Source organism: Physeter macrocephalus, unplaced genomic scaffold, assembly GCF_002837175.3.
Source record: "Physeter macrocephalus isolate SW-GA unplaced genomic scaffold, ASM283717v5 random_623, whole genome shotgun sequence".
NCBI classification, from domain to species: Eukaryota; Metazoa; Chordata; class Mammalia; order Artiodactyla; family Physeteridae; genus Physeter; species Physeter macrocephalus.
Window position 1 is genome coordinate 30383 of NW_021145832.1, and position 17225 is coordinate 47607.

The following is a 17225-nucleotide window of genomic DNA, read 5'->3' on the forward strand; positions in this document are numbered from 1 at the left end:
TGAATTAGAGACAGGGTGAATTAATATGTGAGTGGGTGAATTACTGAAAGAGTGAATGAATAAGTGAGTGAATGGGTGAATTAATGAGTGGGTGAATCAGTGGGAGAAGCAGCATGTGCTTGAGGGGTGTGCGGAGGCATCCTGCTCATATTCTTCCAACTATTAGAAGCCCTTTCTCTGCCCCGTGTAGCTGTGTTCTCCTCCCTCCATCTTCCCCCTGGAGCTGAGATAACTGGGGTGGGAGTTGGAGCGGGGGGCAATTGTTCTGGAGGAGAAGAGAAGCTGGATTTGGTGTCAGGAGACCTGGGTTTAGGAACTAGCTCTGTCACTATTTGGATAACTTTCTTTAAATCACATCTCTCTAAGGACCTCAACTTTCCCATCTGTAAAATGGGGTGAAGATACTGGCCCAGTTGTTTATTGATCAGGACAAGACCCTAAGCGAGGGAGGGAGGGAGAGAAATTCCATAAGGGCTGATGGAGAAGACTTCAACTCCTGGTGGGTTCCTCGCGTGCTCTGCCAGGAACATCTGAGCCTGGCTCCAACAGCCTTGGGGCCAAGGCTGAGGCGGGCAGGAGACCCAACTAAGGCATAAACACAGAGGAGAAGGAGGGGCAGCCCTGGGAGGGGCCTTCAAGGGCTGACTCTGGGTCCTGCCACCTGTCTGGCACCTGTGACAGGCCACACACAGCTAGTCCTCTCACAAGCCTACACGTATGGCATCCCATCGAGTCTAAGAGGCGCAGTTCCCTATTTCTGAAAGTGGGCTGGGATCGCTGGCATGTCAAAGTTTAACGGTAACAAAAATAACAATTTTCAACCTCTACAGATGGCATCTTAGATTGAATTAAATAAGGTCTATGATCAACTAAGGTCAACCATGCCACACACATGCCTGTTACATGCAAGAACTATCAGGTGGGCAGCCTGCACACGACAAGCTACTCTGCACACAAACAGTGACATACATGCTTTACCAAACACACAACACGGGTGACCCACTGCCTGTGAGGCACATTCCAGAAACCTATTTCGTACCCCATGTCCCACCAATCACAACCCACCCTATAAGTAAATCTACCCATCCATGAACTAGAACTTACATAATCTATTACATACACAAATCACCCCACCATTAGCTGACCCCAAACAATACCTTCTAGATACACATCCCTCATATAAATGACTGGCCACCTCTAAGATCTACTGGCTCTGTGGTCTCAGGCAAGTTATTATTTCAAAGCCTCAGTTTCCCCTTCTGTAAAATGGGCCTAACTTGAAGTTTGTTGTGAAGATGACACACACCCGCCCCCACACTCACCCACGCCCCACCCTTAAAGAATAAACCATGGACCTTGAAATCAGAAAGACCTGGGTCAAAAGTCAGGCACTGCCAACTTCCCAAACTCTGCGACCTCAGGTTCCAGCTTTCTCAGCCCTCATTTTGGCATCAGACAGCTTGATACCTTTTCCGCGGGGACAGTATGAGCATTAAATGACCGAGCGTAAGCACAGAGTGCAACAGCAGTGATTACTGTCATCAGTGGCTGACTCCTTGACCTTGGCCACATAATCAGTTGGAACTGGGACCCCCTGCACAGGAGAACTCCAGGGACGGCTTGCCCAGCCCTGAACAAACCCTGGCCTCTATGCCATCAACTCAGCAGTCCTTCTTCATCTCTGGCCCGGCCCCTGGGGCAGTCAGACCCCAGCTCAACATGCCCCAGTTCCCAGGGGAAAACAGAGAGGTCTCAGAGCTCAGCTGGAGGTCCCACTCCTTTTCGTTGTAGATGGAGAAATAGGGGCCTCAGGAAGGGAAGGAGGGGTGTTTTGAGACCACTGTCCTGGGCAGCCAGGGGTCGGGGAGGGGCGGCAGTGGGCAGGGTGCTGAGGCCTCTGGCGCGGGTAGTGGTTAAGGGAGCCGCCGCTCTGGACCACAATATTTTTCTTTTAAATGACAATAATGGCTAATGTTTCTGGAGAGAATCTGTGCTAGGCCCAGTGCTAAGAACCTTCCACTCTTCTCTGTTTATCTGTCCCACTTTGTAGGTGACAAAACTGAGGCTCAAAGAGGGGAAGCCACTTGCCTAAGGCCATAATGATGTAACAGGAGGGGCTGTAATTGGAACCCAAGTCTGACTCCAGAGCTTGAGGGCTTTACCCCCTCCACGCTGCCTCCCTCCTGGATCCCTGGAAAGAACCTTGGAATTCTGGAGTGCCGGTGGGTAGTGGTTCCATTGTCACGTTACTGCCGGGGAGCTCAGGGGTCTGAGAAGTGAAGGAGCTTGTCCCGGGGCACGTGCAAGTGCAGAGGCATCCTCCAGACACCAGCCACCACGGGCCGCCTGGTGTCTTCACGTCCCCTGGGTGCTCAAGTCCCCACGATCTCCTGTCTCCCCTCCCCCGCCCACAACCCAGGGAGAGGTGCAGGGAACCCGGGACTTATCAAGACAGAGAACAAAAGTCGTGGGGGAAAGAAGCCAAGAGCCATCTCCACTCCTGGGTAGGGCCCTTCAGTTTCGCCCCTTTGAAATTTCAAATTCCAGTTTGTGGACAAAGTCCTAACTTTCTCACAATATAGGTCCCCAACAACTGACCAAACTCCAGTCCAGGCAGCCAGCAGGCCCAGGGCTGGTGTGGCCTTGCTGCTTCCTTTGGCAGCTCTCGAGGTCTAGGGGGAGGGGTCCTGGACCGACTGGGGTCTGTCAGGTCATCCCTGCAGACACAGCCCACCCCACAGGGACCCCTGCCTTCCACCAGAGAGGACAGCCCTCTTCCTGGAGCTGGGATCTGACACTGGCTGGTGCCGACAGCACATACCAGGTAGGCCCCCTCCCTCTTCCGGGCATCTTTTCTCCCCGCTAGCACTCCTAAAACACGGCTCATCCTACCCTCCTCGTCCTGGGTACAGGCCATGTTGGCTTAATCCAATCATAGAACTTCAAGACTGGACAGGGTGTCTCAGCCAATCCACCCATTTGGCAGATGGAGACACCGAGGCCCCCAGGCAAGTGGCAGCCGGCTGTAGGTTGAACCTGGGACATAGACCCAGGGCCCCTCATTGAGCCCTGAGGAGGGAGGACACATGCCCAAGGCCATGCAGAGGCAGCAGGGGGAGCTCGGCCTTAACAAGCAGACCAGGAGCTTGGTGAGGTCCCCTTTGCTTCATCTCAGCCCTCAAGGGCCCTGGCAGTGCCTCCTACAGACCCCAGAGGGTGGAGTGTCTGTTCACTCAATGACTGATGGCCATTCGCTGGGATGCCACGGAAGTACTTCCGAGAGGAAGAGGAGGAAGCTCAGGGCTGAAGGCCAGTGGGTTTGGTAGGAAACATTTATGTGGTTAACTGATAACTAAGCCCCATCCTTGGGCCCCTGGAAGCCTCCTTCCTCCCTCTCCTCAGCATGATTAAGACGAACTTACCTGCCTGCTAATCATTGCTGAGCCTGTTGATTTTGCCTTAAAAAATTAACTGGGCATGAGTTTGCGGTTTGCCTCACCCCTAACCCTGCAAAGCAAAGGCCTGGGTGGGCAGGAGGCCGCCGGGTTATGCAAGAGGCCTTCGGCCACCCCACGCACAGCCAGCGCCTCCTCTGCTGCTCTCCAAAGGGTAGGTTTTGCTCAAGAGTCAACAGTCTGCTTGTTTCCCCTGCTCTGGGTCCTGAGCAAATTTGCTGTGTTACCAAAGAGAGATAAAAGCAGCTGGGGGGCTGGGGGGGGGGGCGGGGAGAGCTTTCCAAACAGGGATGCAAAGCAGCTGCTTTGAGCTGGGGATTCTAGAATCCTGCAGTGTCAGAGCCAAGAGAGCCCTTAGGAGGATGCGGCCTAAGGCCTTTCAAACTGGGTTCTGAGGTCCTAGGAGCCAAGGAAGTGTAGGCAGAGGCCCCACTTCACCCAGTGCCTGCCTCTTAGGGACACTGTCCCTCAATATTTCATTTGAGAGTGGAGCCAGCTGTTGTTAATGAGAATCAGAAAACTACTGGTCCAGCCTCATCCCCTCACTCATTGTACAGATGGGGAGAAGGAGGCCAGAGGGGGGAAGTGACTCGTCCAGGGACAGAAGGTCACCCGGGTGTCCTGAGTCTCCAGCTAGGCTGGGGCAGACAGGAGCTCTCTCTGGTACTCAGTGATGTATTCTGGATGTTAGTGAACAAGATGACACTGAAAGGCCCTTCTTTGCTTTTTACCCTCCCTCCTGGGGCTGGCTGGAAGCAGAGTGGTGCCTGAGAGCCACCGGAAGGCCCAAGACAGGGGGGTCTCACCGGGCCCTGTGTCCTGTGGGCCCTCTGAGAAGCAGCCATGAGCTACAAACCAAATGGTTCAAAGTTATAACCCATCTCAGCCACATCCTCTCTCTGGAGGCATCAGGCCACAGAAAAGGATGCAGAGCCCTGCCCTGACTCTCAAGACCTCTCTGAGTCTCAGTTTTCTCACCTGTAAATTGGGAATAATAATACCTAACTCACAGGGTTGTTGTGAGGATGAAATGGAGTGGGATATATGCAATGATAACCATGGCCAATGTTTATAAAGCTGTTTTGAGGGTTTTCCATGTATTAACTCATTAATCCTCACAACCACTCTGTGAAGTAAGGCAATGTTTTTATCACTATGTTATAGACCTGGAGCACAGAGAGGTTGAATCATATGCCACAGCTCACACAGCTTATAAGAAGCTGGGATTCCAACCTGAGCAGAATCTGTGCTCCAGAGTCTGTGCTCCTAACCTCCAGGCCACCCTGCCCTTCCAGGGCTGGCACATAGTAAGTAGTCAATGAAAAGTGGCCAGTATGATGATAAAATAAGCTCCATCCCAAGGCACAATTGGGCTGTGTGTATGGACTGTGAGGGCTGGAATGTGGCAGAAAGAAGATAGATCTCTGGGCTGGAGTAGTCAGGGAGGGTTTCCTGGAGGAGGTGGCATCCTGGGCAGAGGGAACATCCAGAAGTGGAGAACATGGTGGGTGAGGGTAAAAAGGCATGGAAGCTACTCTGGCTGGAGAGCAGGGTATTATGGGAGATGCTGACTGCAAGGGTCAATAGGTAATGTAGAGAGTGTGGTCGAGAGAATGATCAGGGAGGAAGCCAGGAGGACTTGGGTCTCTGTGGGCAGGGCCTCCCCATAGGCTGCCTTCTGCCACGTGGCTTGTGACTTCTGGGCTGAGGCTGTTGCTGTCCTCCTGTGTGTATGTTCCTCCCTCCTGATTATGTTCCTGACTTTATCTGCTGACGTGACTTTGGGAGTTAGATGGGGCCTTGCCCAGACCCTCTCGGGTCTGAAGGGTGCAGGCCTTGGTCTTCAGGTGAGGGATGAACCCACATCCCAGGAACCACCCTTGGGCTCCCCACATCCCTGTTCTGAAGGGTTCTAGGGATCTGCCTGGATGAAGTGTTTGGGATCCCGAGACTCAGGCCATGGCCACCTCGTACAGTTGTACAGGTTGCTCACTGCACAAAGGTTCTCTGGCTAAGGGGGCAAGTGGAGGTGGAAATCCAGCCCTTGTTCCACTTACCAAGCCAACTGCCCATGGAGATTTGCCCGCTCAGAGGGGAGCACCATTCACTTATTTTCACAAAAGCTCCATGCGAGCCCTGTTCCAGCTCTGCTTCCAGCCACTGTGTGACCTTAGGCAAGGTCATTTCCCTCCTGGGCCTTGGTTTCCTATTTGAAAAGTTGTCTAGCATAAAGCAGAAATTCAATCCTGATGGTGAATTAGAATCACCTGGGACCTTTAAAAACTACTGATGCCCAGGCCCCACCACAGTCCAGTGATCAAATCTTTGGGGGTGGGGGTGAGTGGGTGCTGGCTATGAGTATTTTTTAAAGTTCTCTGGTGATCCTGATATGCAACTAAGATTGAGACCTACCACAGGAGGGCTTAAAATTTTGGAGCTGGAAAGGCCTAGATGTGCATCCAAGTTCTACAACTTCCTAGTTGCAACTTCAATGAGGCTCCATTTCCCCATCTGTAGAATGGGAACATAATAGCTTCCTCATAAAGTCAGAATGCTAATTCAGCAGGATGCTACTCAGACAGTGCTTGGCACTGTGGCGGGCATGTAGGGAGCTCCTGATTCTTGGTACCGATGACTATCATTTTGCTATTGGCAAAATGAAATCGGCTTAAAATAAAGGGCCCTTCTAGGTCAAGGATTCAGAGACTCGGGGTCAGGCTTTCTCGATTCCTGAGTCAAGCCCTAGTACGTGGGTCTCCATCTTGGCTGCACACCTGTCACATTATTGAGGTCTGAGCGATTATTCTGATGGTTTGATATTTTACCCAATCTATTTAAAACACTTAAATTTCTTTTGGAATCGGTACTACGTGCACACGATTCAAAAGTCAAAACAATATAAAAGGTGCACTTTGAGAAGTCTGGCTTCCACCTCCAATTCCTGTCCACCAGTCCACTGCCCTCTTCACTGTAGCTAATCACTTCCTTTAACTTTCCCTGAACAGACCAGGCAGCATATGAGATCCTACGATATCACCCCCCATCTCTTAAACTGTTCTGCATCTCACTTTGTTCATTTAATAGCCTAACCTGGAGATTTTTCCATAGCAAATGAGAACAAGCTTTGAGGAAGGAAGGGTTATTGCCCCCCTTCACAGGTGAGGAAACTGAGGCTCACACTGCTGAGTCAAGAGCATTTGAACTATCGCTGCTTGGCTCCAGAGCCGGTGTTTGTTCCCCTGCCCCAGTGTGGCCTTCCAGGAAGCCTGACCCAGGAGTGCTTTGGAACTGGGCCTAAATCTCTCCAATGCAGGCCTGGCAGGAGGAGGTGGGGTGGGGATGGGCTCTCAGGGCCCCCACCATATCCAGGCCCTGAAGCCACAGAGGGGCTGAAGCGTGGAACAAAAAATGTCCAAAGTCATCCTGATAGTGACCCAGTGAGGGGATGTCCCCTGGATGGGACAGTTAGGGCCCGGTGGCCATGCCCTCCAGTGGAGTGGATCCTGCCAGGGACATTCTGGTAGGCTCAGACTATGCAGGTAGCAGGGGAGGTCAGGAGGAGGGGGAGAGGTGGGGAGGGAAGGGAGGCATGGCTGATGGGACAGGCCCAGGGGAGAGAAGGCTGAGGGGACCCCATTCTTGGAGGTCAGGAAGGAGGATGTGGGATCCATGGCAGAGGGGGCAATGACATTTTAACCAAACATTTTCTGCTCAGGCAACCCCAGGGCTCCCTCTGGATTCCTGACCTGCTTCAGTTCACCGACTCACTGACTGGGGTCAAGTCACTTTCCTGTTTGGTGCCTCAGTTTCCCCAAAGCAACATGAAGCAGATTAGGAAGCTGGTCTTTAGGTAGCCTTGAAACACCCCTAAGAGACTCTGTGAGGCTCCCCTCACCTTGTTGACAGAATCTGGATCTTGCCTTGATCAGAATATGGGGGTCCCCCCATCAAGACCCTGGGCCTTCCTGGGTTGGGGGCTGGGGTGACAACATCTCTATACTGCTCCAAAATCTGGACTCCTCCCCTAGGTCCTGTGTCTCTCTCCCACCACCTCGTCCTCCTTTCCAGGTAGCTGTGGAGTCAGGATCATACCTGGGGTGTCCCGGGGGAAGCCCTGGCCCCAGTCTGACATCCTCCTCCTGGTGTTATGGGGTCTCACACAGTGGGCACAACCTCTTCATCCTTAAGGGAGCTCCCACAGCCACTCTGGCACCCAAGACCCTGCGAGGGCTGCCGGGCAGAGTTAATCTCTTAATACTAGTCACAATGAGATTTCAGGGATGGAGGGAGGCGGTCTCCATGGAAACTGCAGACCAGCCCGAGACTCATGCAAGGAATTAGCCTCAGGGCTCAGTAAGGGACTCCTAGAGACCCAACCCAAACAGCAACAGGAGACACAGCCTGAACTCCTGTGTCCTGCTCCAGCCCTCCTGCTGTCTCTCTGGAGGGCCTGAGACAACCCATACCCCTTGTCCTGCCTCAGTGTTCTCCTGTTAAACTGGACGGAGCCTCCTTCACAGGGAGAGCCCTGTCACCTTTCTGGGCCTCAGTTTCTTCATTCTCCAGTTGGGGGTTATGATCCTTAACCCAGAGCCTTTTCAGAAGACTTCAGGCTTCAGAAGCTGCTTCAGCTAGGCCTTTTCCACTCAGACTGTCAACCTAGGCCAGGCATTTCACTTCTCCCAGCCTCAGTTTCCTCATCTATACAATGAGCACAATCACTATGGCACCTGACTGGTGGGTGCTGATGCTCAGCATTGGAGTCTCCTTCTCACCTCTTTCTGACTGCCCCGTCCACACTGTACATCTGCCCTCCACCCCAACCGCTTGCAGCTTTCAGAATCCCGTAGCCCCTGCCTTGTCTCTGGCCTTTGCATATGCCACACCTTCTGCCCAGAGCAGCTGTCACACCTCTCTCTTCGCCTCCTCATCCTCCAAGTCTCATCTTCATCTTCCTCCAGGCAGTCCTCCTGGCTTGGACAGGTCAGGGCTCCCCCTCAGTGCTCCCACAGCCCCTAATACTTAATACCATCAAAGTTTAATCACATGATGGTTACTGGTTGTCTGCCTCTTCCATTGGACTATGTCTCATTTTACCCTATAGTCCCACGACCCAGCTGGCAGTTAATATAATGGGTTGGATGAATAAATGAGCAAAGGAATGAAGGAATTTGCCCAGCCAATCATTCGACATTTATTCAGCACATGCCACGTGCACTACTGTGGGTGCTGGAGATGAAGCAGTGAATAGGTAAGATCCCTCCCCAACACGGTTGCTGTTTTAGCAAATAAAAACACAGGATGCCCAGTTACATTTGAATTTCAGATAAACAATGAATAATTATTTTAGTACAAGTATGTACCAAATAACACATGGGACATACTTGTATCTTTTAAAACTTCTGTTTATCTCAAATTCAAATGTAACTGGGCTCTCTGTATTGGATCTGGCCACCCTCTTCTCTCCCTCACAGAGCTTACATCCTGGAGGAGAGGTGCGGTGGTAACAGACAGGAGGAAGGAAATAAATAAAAAAGAAGAGAATTTCAAATAGTGGTTAAGTGCAGGGAAGACAATGAAACAGTACAATGTGATAGCGCCTTGGGATGGTAGGGGGTAACTGTGGATACGGTGATCTCCAAGCTAGTGACCTTGACCTTCATGAGACAATTCTAACCTCCAGTGAGATGCTGCTTTGGAAAAGTTCTTTGAAGATCTTAAAGGGAGTGTAGGCTGTAAACACTGGCGGCTGTTAGTTGAGAGGAGGGCTACGAGGCGAGCAGAGGGCGCAGCCGGGGGGCGCTGCTGAGTCTCACTTGACAGACTCCACAATTTTGCAATTTGGCTCTGGGCCTTCACAAACTTTCGCGAACCCGCAGCCCTCGGTCAGCCAATGCCCTCTGCGGGGCTGAGAGCCAGAGGAAGGGGCCAAAAGGGCTGTGCAAAGAAGCGTGGCCACCTGGGCCGGAGCTGGGAGCCCTGACGCCGTCCCCCCACGCCCAACCGTCCCTCGGTGGCCCTAGGACGCAGGGCAGAACCTGCGCGGCTCAGATCCGGAGGGCCTCCGGGAGGAAGCGGCCCAGACGCACCCCAGCGTCGCATTTTGCGTGTCCTGGGCTCCTCCTAGTGGCCAACGCAGGAACTGGCGTACAGAAACCTTTAAACAACCGAGCGGGCTTCACCAATCACAGCGGAGGTCGTATTACAATCCCACCAATCACAGGCCCAGACGGACTACGACTCTCCAAACTCAGCGGAAGACACCTCGACATGATCACCAATCACAACTCGCTGGGTTTAGTTACGGGGCATGCTAACTTTCCTCCTATCACAGATCAACACGTGGTCACCGCACCAATCAGAACGCAATATTTTAAAACTGGTTTTCTAAGGCGGGCACCGCCCTACCATTACACCATCTAGGGAATTTATATTCCCAACTTCTGGTCCCCAATGTACAAGCGTCTTTAATGAGGGTCCCAGGCTTTGTGCAGGTTCTATGTGGAAGCCCATGGCTGCATTCAGGGGCATTCATATATCAATATTTAATGACATATCATTAAATATCCTCCCCCCATTATAAAAATGTGTGGGTCCAGGGGAGTGAGAAAAGCATGACCTTTGGAGTTAAACACACCTGAATTGGAGTCCATTTACTAACTTTGTGAAATAGGACAATTCACTTCCCCTTCCTCAGTTTTAAAAAAGAACAGTAATAATACGTTAATTGTCACAGTCCATCACCCCACCCCCAACTCAGTTATTCAAGCCAAAATCCTGCGAGTCATTATCTTTGTGTCCTTCCTCCCCCCCACCGCCAGCTCTTCAGAAAATCTAGTTCTTGCTACCTCCAACAGTATCTCAAATTTTCATCATCTTTTCATTTCCACCACAGCCAACCTTGTCCCCATCCCCCATCATCTCTCCAGGTCTGCAAAAGCTCTTTTCACTTCTCTTGTTTGTCCGATCTGGGTCTTCTACCACCCACACTAAACCCGGGGGCCAGGGATGATTTTCTACAAGCAGATTGGAACAGCTCCCTCCCTTAAACAGTTAAAGCTTTTTATGCATTTATACTAAAAGTCATAGAATTCAAAACTCCCATGAACTGTGAGGCCTGCATGACCTTGCTTCTATAGCCCTGCATTTCTAACCTCATTTTATTCCATTCACTCCCATCCCAGTGGCTGCAGCTACATTGGCCTCCCCCCCACCCCCTGCTCCCCATCTCAGGGCCTTTGCACATTCTTTTCTGGTTCCCTGAAAAATGGTTGCTTGGTTCGTTGCATGGCTGGCAAAGAAAAAAAAAAAAAGAAAGATCTTTCAGATCCCGATTTAATTGTCACCTTGTCTGGGAGGACTCTCCTACATAATTATGTAGGTTCTTCCCATTCTTCACCCTTTATTCTCTGTCCCTGTACCTGATTTTTCTTCTTACTGCCTACCACAATTTGAAATTACACATATGTTGTGTTACTTGTATATCTATTTCTATCTCTTCCACCCCCATGAAGGAGATGAACCTTGTCTGATGTGTTCCCCAGGGTACACCCCATATATTTTACAGTTTAAAATTAAACACATAATAAGCACTTAATAGATATTTGTTGGATAAATGACTGAAAAGATTTTGGGGGGGGAGAAACTGATACAACGTACATGAAGTGCTTAGTACATAGTATGTATTCAATGAAAAGGATTCCATGTTTTCAGGGAAGTAAAATTTAAAAAAGAGATTAAAAATCGTATGTTCTCCTATGTTTGGAAGGGTTTAAACTCTTGTTTACCAGAATTTCTTGACCTCAGCACTACTGACATTTGGGGCTGGATAATTGTAATGGGTGGCCATTCTATGTACTGTAGGATGCTTGGCAGCAACTCTGACCTCTACCCACCAGATGCCAGTAGCACCTGCCCCCCTCCCAACCTATGACAATGAAAAGTATCTCCAGACATTGCCAAATGCCCCTTTGGGGGGTCTCAAATCACCCCCAACTGAGAACCACTGTGTTAGGCTTCTAGACTTATAGGAAATTTTCTCCCCATAATTCAGTGTTTCTCAAATTTCAGTGTCCATAAGAATCATCTGGGGTCATTAACAAAAATTCAGATGACTCAGGTCCCACCTCCATGTTCCAGGGTCAACAGCTGGCCCAAGCATCACATGTTTAATGAGTTTCCAGGTGCTTCTGATTCAGGGACCCTGCAGGAAAACTCCTCCAGGAAGCCTCCCTGATAACCTGATAACCAAACACTGTGTGAGGCTCCCTATCCACTTGGACCCTGTCCTTGAATTCCTTTCCTTTCCGATTACCCTTCCCTGGATATATTTTCAAAGTAGTGACAGAACCAAATCCTAGCTCAGGCAAAGCCCAAACTGCCACATCTAACTTCAGGGAACAAACAAAAGCTGACCACAGGGCTCAGCGAAAACTGCTTACCAAATGAAGGCACCCCCAACCAAAGGAATCGTGGGTCGCTGCTTGGGAGAAGTATCAGTGTAACAGAATGGTACTGTCACTGTCTTCTCCCTGGTGGACCACTGTCCCTTCTCTGAGAACAGGTGTTGAAGACCACTTGGTGGGGCTGGTCTTAGTGGTCTAAGACTGGTCATGACTCAGTCTACCTTTCCAGGGCCATCTTTCAGGCTCCTTTACTCACAGCCTACCTGTGGGTTGACTATTCCACGTCCCTCTTCTGAGGCACGAGGCAAAATCACACTTTCTTGCTGCCTTTAAAGTTAGACGTGCCCACGTGACTGGTCTTAGCCAATGAACTGTGAGCAGAAACTATCTGCGTCACACCCGGGCGGGAGCTTTAAGAGTCAGTGCTGTGGTTGTTCGGAAGCAAGTGTGCATATGGAGTCCCCAGGACGAGTAGAGCGACCCGCCGACTCATGTCACACAGTGCAGTAAGCGAGCAATAAATATCCATAGAGTTAAGCCAGTGAGACTTGAGGCTTGCTTTCTTTTATTAGCGCAGCGTAACCTCATCTAACGTGACTGAGTGCGGTCTTTTCAAAGCTTCACTGATTTTCCTATGACCATTATGATTTTTATCATATCTGAAAACCACCTATGCTATTACTTAACATTTGGCTTACATCAACTCACTTATTTTTACTTAGATTTATTTTAGAAGGCAACGTTATTACTTCCAAATCGAACACCAATATCATAAGTAGAAAGCAATGGGAAAATAAGCAGAATAAAATAAACCATTATATTACGTCCTGAATTAATACTGTTGCCTTTCAAAGCCTCTGGGCCCTGGGTCTGTTCTCTCTTTGTTAAAAAAAAAAAGGACAGTCACTGTGTGTCAATCTTTTGGCCTCAAAAAGCTCCCTGAGAGGGACTTCCCTGGTGGCGCAGTGGTTGGGAATCTGCTTGCCAGTGCAGGGTACAGGGGTTCGAGCCCTGGTCTGGGAAGATCCCACGTGCCACGGAGCAATTGAACCCGTGTGCCACAGCTACTGAGCCTGTGCTCTAGAGCCCGTGCTCTGCAGCAGGGGAGGCCACTTCAGTGAGGGGCCTGCACACAGCAACGAGGAGTGGCCCTGACTCTCTGCAACTAGCGAGGGCCTGTGCTCAGCAATGGGGACTGAACGCAGCCAAAAATAAATGAAATAAATTATTTGGAGGAAGCCCAGTATGGAGGCTGAGAGCACAAATTCTGTAGCCTGACTTTTTGGGCTTGAATTCTGGTTCTGCTCTGGACTAGCTGTGTGATCTTCGCTGAGCTCCTTAACTGTTCTGTGACTGTTTTCTCATTTGCAAAATAGGGGGGATAATGATGTGTGTGTCGTTGGGTTGCTGTGGGGATTATTTGTGTTAATGTAGAGAAAAGGCTTAGAACTGTGCCTGGCACACAGATGTAGAGAAAAGGCTTAGAACTGTGCCGGGCACACAGTACTTACACAGGTGTTAGCAATAAAATAATGGCAGGAGCAAGATCAGGTGGGTTTGGAGAAATGTTTGAACTCAAGGAAGAGGAACGAAAAATCCTTCACATTGGCCAAAAATAAATCACCTGGACAATGTGGATGGAGGGTGGGGAAGCTGCCTTAGCAGCAGGCCACGTGACCAAGTTCTAGAGGTTTTACTTGGCAGCGGCTGCCCAAACCTCTAACCCCGGTCTCTAGTGTCATTAGTGAAGATGTAGTGCTCGGGGACTTCCCTGGTGGTCCAGCCGGTAAGGCTCCGCGCTCCCAGTGCAGGGGGCCGGGGGTCGATCCCTAGTTAGGGAACTAGATCCTGCATGCATGCCACAACTAAGACCCAGTGCAACCTAAATAAATAAATAGATATTTTTTTTAAAAAAAGATGTAGTGGGGCTTCCCTGGTGGCGCAGTGGTTGAGAGTCCGCCTGCCGATGCAGGGAACACGGGTTCGTGCCCCAGTCCGGGAAGATCCCACATGCCACGGGGCGGCTGGGCCCGTGAGCCATGGCCGCTGAGCCTGCGCGTCCGGAGCCTGTGCTCCGCAACGGGAGAGGCCACAACAGTGAGAGGCCCGCGTACCGCAAAAAAAAAAAATGTAGTGCTCAGGTCAAAGGAGCTAAGAAGACCTCTGTATACATGGACCATACACAAACAACTGTGTTTGATTTCAATTTTAATAGAAACACTTAAAATTTTCCTAGGATGGGATAGGGTGAGAAAACCATACCCTTTAGAGAATAATTGAAGATCCAAAAAGGTTCTGGGCTGACTGTTGGGGAAGAGGAGAGGGGCAGTGTAGCAGAGTGGTCAAGACCACTGCCTTTGAAATATCCGTGGTACCATTTACATAACTGTTCAACCTTGTGAAAATGCTAAGTTCTTCAAGCCTTATTTGTTTCATCTGAGAAACAGGAATCAATAATAGGACCTCTTCATAGATTGCTTTGTGGAATAAATGTGATAAACCTTATAAACCCAGCACATAGTTGCCCACCATGCAGTTGTGTTATTTACTGAATTCAAAGTACTTTCCTTTGGAAAAGGGTGTTCACCTATTCTCAGAGCCCCAGAGGACAAATTAGGACCAACAGATGGATCATATAAGGGAGGAAGATTTGTGCTGAAAATGAAGAAGATTTTTCTACTGGATACAATGATACTACCAGGGAAAAAGCTGCTTCATTAAGTAGTGAGTGTCCTGTCACTAGAAGTATCAAACCCAAGCTAAATGACCACCTGTCAGGGAGGATGGTGAGAGGATTCTAGCAATGGATCAAAGATTGAATCAAAGTAGCATTTCTCAGCTCTAAAAGTCTTAAATAAAATGTGATCCAAACCAAATTCATGTTGGAAAAACTGGATATTCACATGTGAAAGAGTGAAGCTGGACTCTTAGCTTACATATATAAAAGAATTAGCACAAAATGGATTAAAGATGTAAGTGTAAGAGTTAAAACTATAAAACTTTTAGAAGAAAACATGAGGGAAATATTCCTGATGCTGGATTTAGCAATGATTTCTTGGAGATGACACCAAAAGCACAGGTAACAAAAGAAAAAATAGATAAATTGGACTACATTGAAATGAAAAATTTTGTGCACCAAAGGACATTATTAACAGATTGAAAAGGCAACCATGGAATGGGAGAAAATATTTGCAAATCATGTCTGATAAGGGGTTAATATTCAGAATATATAAAGAATTCCTACAACGTAACAACAAAAAGCCTGATTTTAAAATGGGCAATGGATTTGAATAGACATTACTCCAGAGAAGATATACAAATGACCGAGAAACACATGAAAATATGCTCAACATCAGTAATCATTAGTGAAATACAAATCAAAACCAGAATGAGATAACCACTTCACCCTATTAGGATGGATAATTAAAAAACAAAAGATAATAAGCGTTGGTAAGGATGTGAAGAAATTGGAACACTTTCTCACTGCTGGTGAGAAGGTAAAATAATGCAGCCACTATGGAAAGCAGTATAACACTTCCTTAAAAAATTAAAAATAGAATTACCATATGATGCAGTGATACAACTTCTGGGTATATACCCAGAATAATTGAAAGCAGTCTGGAAGAGATATTTTTACACCATTTCATAGCAACATTATTCACAATAGCCCAAAGGCAGAAGCAAGTGTCAAGAGATGAACCGGAAAACAAAATGTTATGTATACATACAACAGAATATTATCCAGCCTTAAAGATGAAGGAAATTCTGATACATGCTACAACATGAATGAATCCCGAGGACTCTTTGCTAAATGAAGTAAGCCAATCACAAAAGGACAAATGCTGTATAATCCCATTTATACTGGTACTTTGAGTAGTCAAATTCGTAGAATAGAATGGCGGTTGCTGGGGGCTGGGGGCAGAGAAGCTTGGAGAGTTATTTTCTAATGGAAACAGATAAAAAATTTCAAGAGTTGGGTGGTGGTGGAGGTTGTATAACAATGTGAATGTACTTGATGCCTCTGAATAATACATTTTAAAATGGCTAAAATGGTAAATTTTATGTATATTTTACCACAATTTTAAAAAATTTCATCAATGTATAAAATATATGTATTTCATCCTGACAAATTTAGGCTTAATTCCAAGAATGCAAGGATGGTTTAACATTAGAATGTTACTAAATTAGCAGACTAAAAGAGAAAAAAATGTGATTATCTTAGTAGATGCACAAAAAGCAATTAAGACAATTCAACATTGTGATTAAAAAGCAAACAAGCAAAACTTCTAGCTTCCTTAGAAGAAACTTTTTAAAACCCAGTAAAAGTTACCTACCAAAAACCTAAAGCAGATATCTTACTTAAAAAGGCCAAAGTCCCTTTAAAGTCAAGAATAAAACAAGGTTGCCCGCTGTGGCAGAGGCTGCAAGTTGTCTGTTCTGTATTGTATAGTCTCCTTGTCTTCCTTTGTAATAGAACCTCCAATTTTCATTTGAACACATGGATGCCCCCTCAAAAAACTTATCTCAAGCATTCCTTAAAGCTAGGGGAGACCATGTGAATATGTTCTGGCCAATGAAGTATAATCAGAAATGTAATGTGGCAGCTTCCAGGAACTTTTTTTTTTTTTTTTTTTTTGCGGTACGCAGGCCTCTCACTGTTGTGGCCTCTCCCGTTGCGGAGCACAGGCTCCGGATGTGCAGGCCCAGCGGCCATGGCTCATGGGCCCAGCTGCTCCGCGGCATGTGGGATCTGCCCACACTGGGGCACGAACCCGCATCCCCTGCATCGGCAGGCGGACTCTCAACCACTGCGCCACCAGGGAAGCCCCCCAGGAACTCTTTTTAAAAGACAGCTGGAACATGACTTTTACTCTTTTTTCTTCTTTGTCTCTTGATCCTTCTTTCTGCCTGTAACATGGCTGTATGGTTGGAGCTCTGGCAGCCATCTTGGACCATGAGGATGAAGACCTCATGGGGATGAAAGGAACCTGGGTTCCTGAGGACTGTTATGGGGAAGAACCACCATACTAACCTTAGATTGACTCCCTCTGGACTTTTATAATCTGAGGAGTAATCTTCTATTTTGTATAAACTACTGCTATTTTGTGTCTCAGCTACTCATAGACAAACTTAAGCCCTATTTGAAATACCCATTATTACTGCTTCTCTTTGATATTTTACTAGAGACCCAAGCGATACAATAAGATAAGAAATTAAAAACAGATCTAATAAGAGAATTTGACAGAATTGCTGGATACATTTTCAGTATGTCAAAAGCAGTTGGTTTCTATACACTAATATCAACAAATGAGAAGATTCAATTTAAAAAATTATTTATGATAGCAATAGCGATTATTGCTAGGAT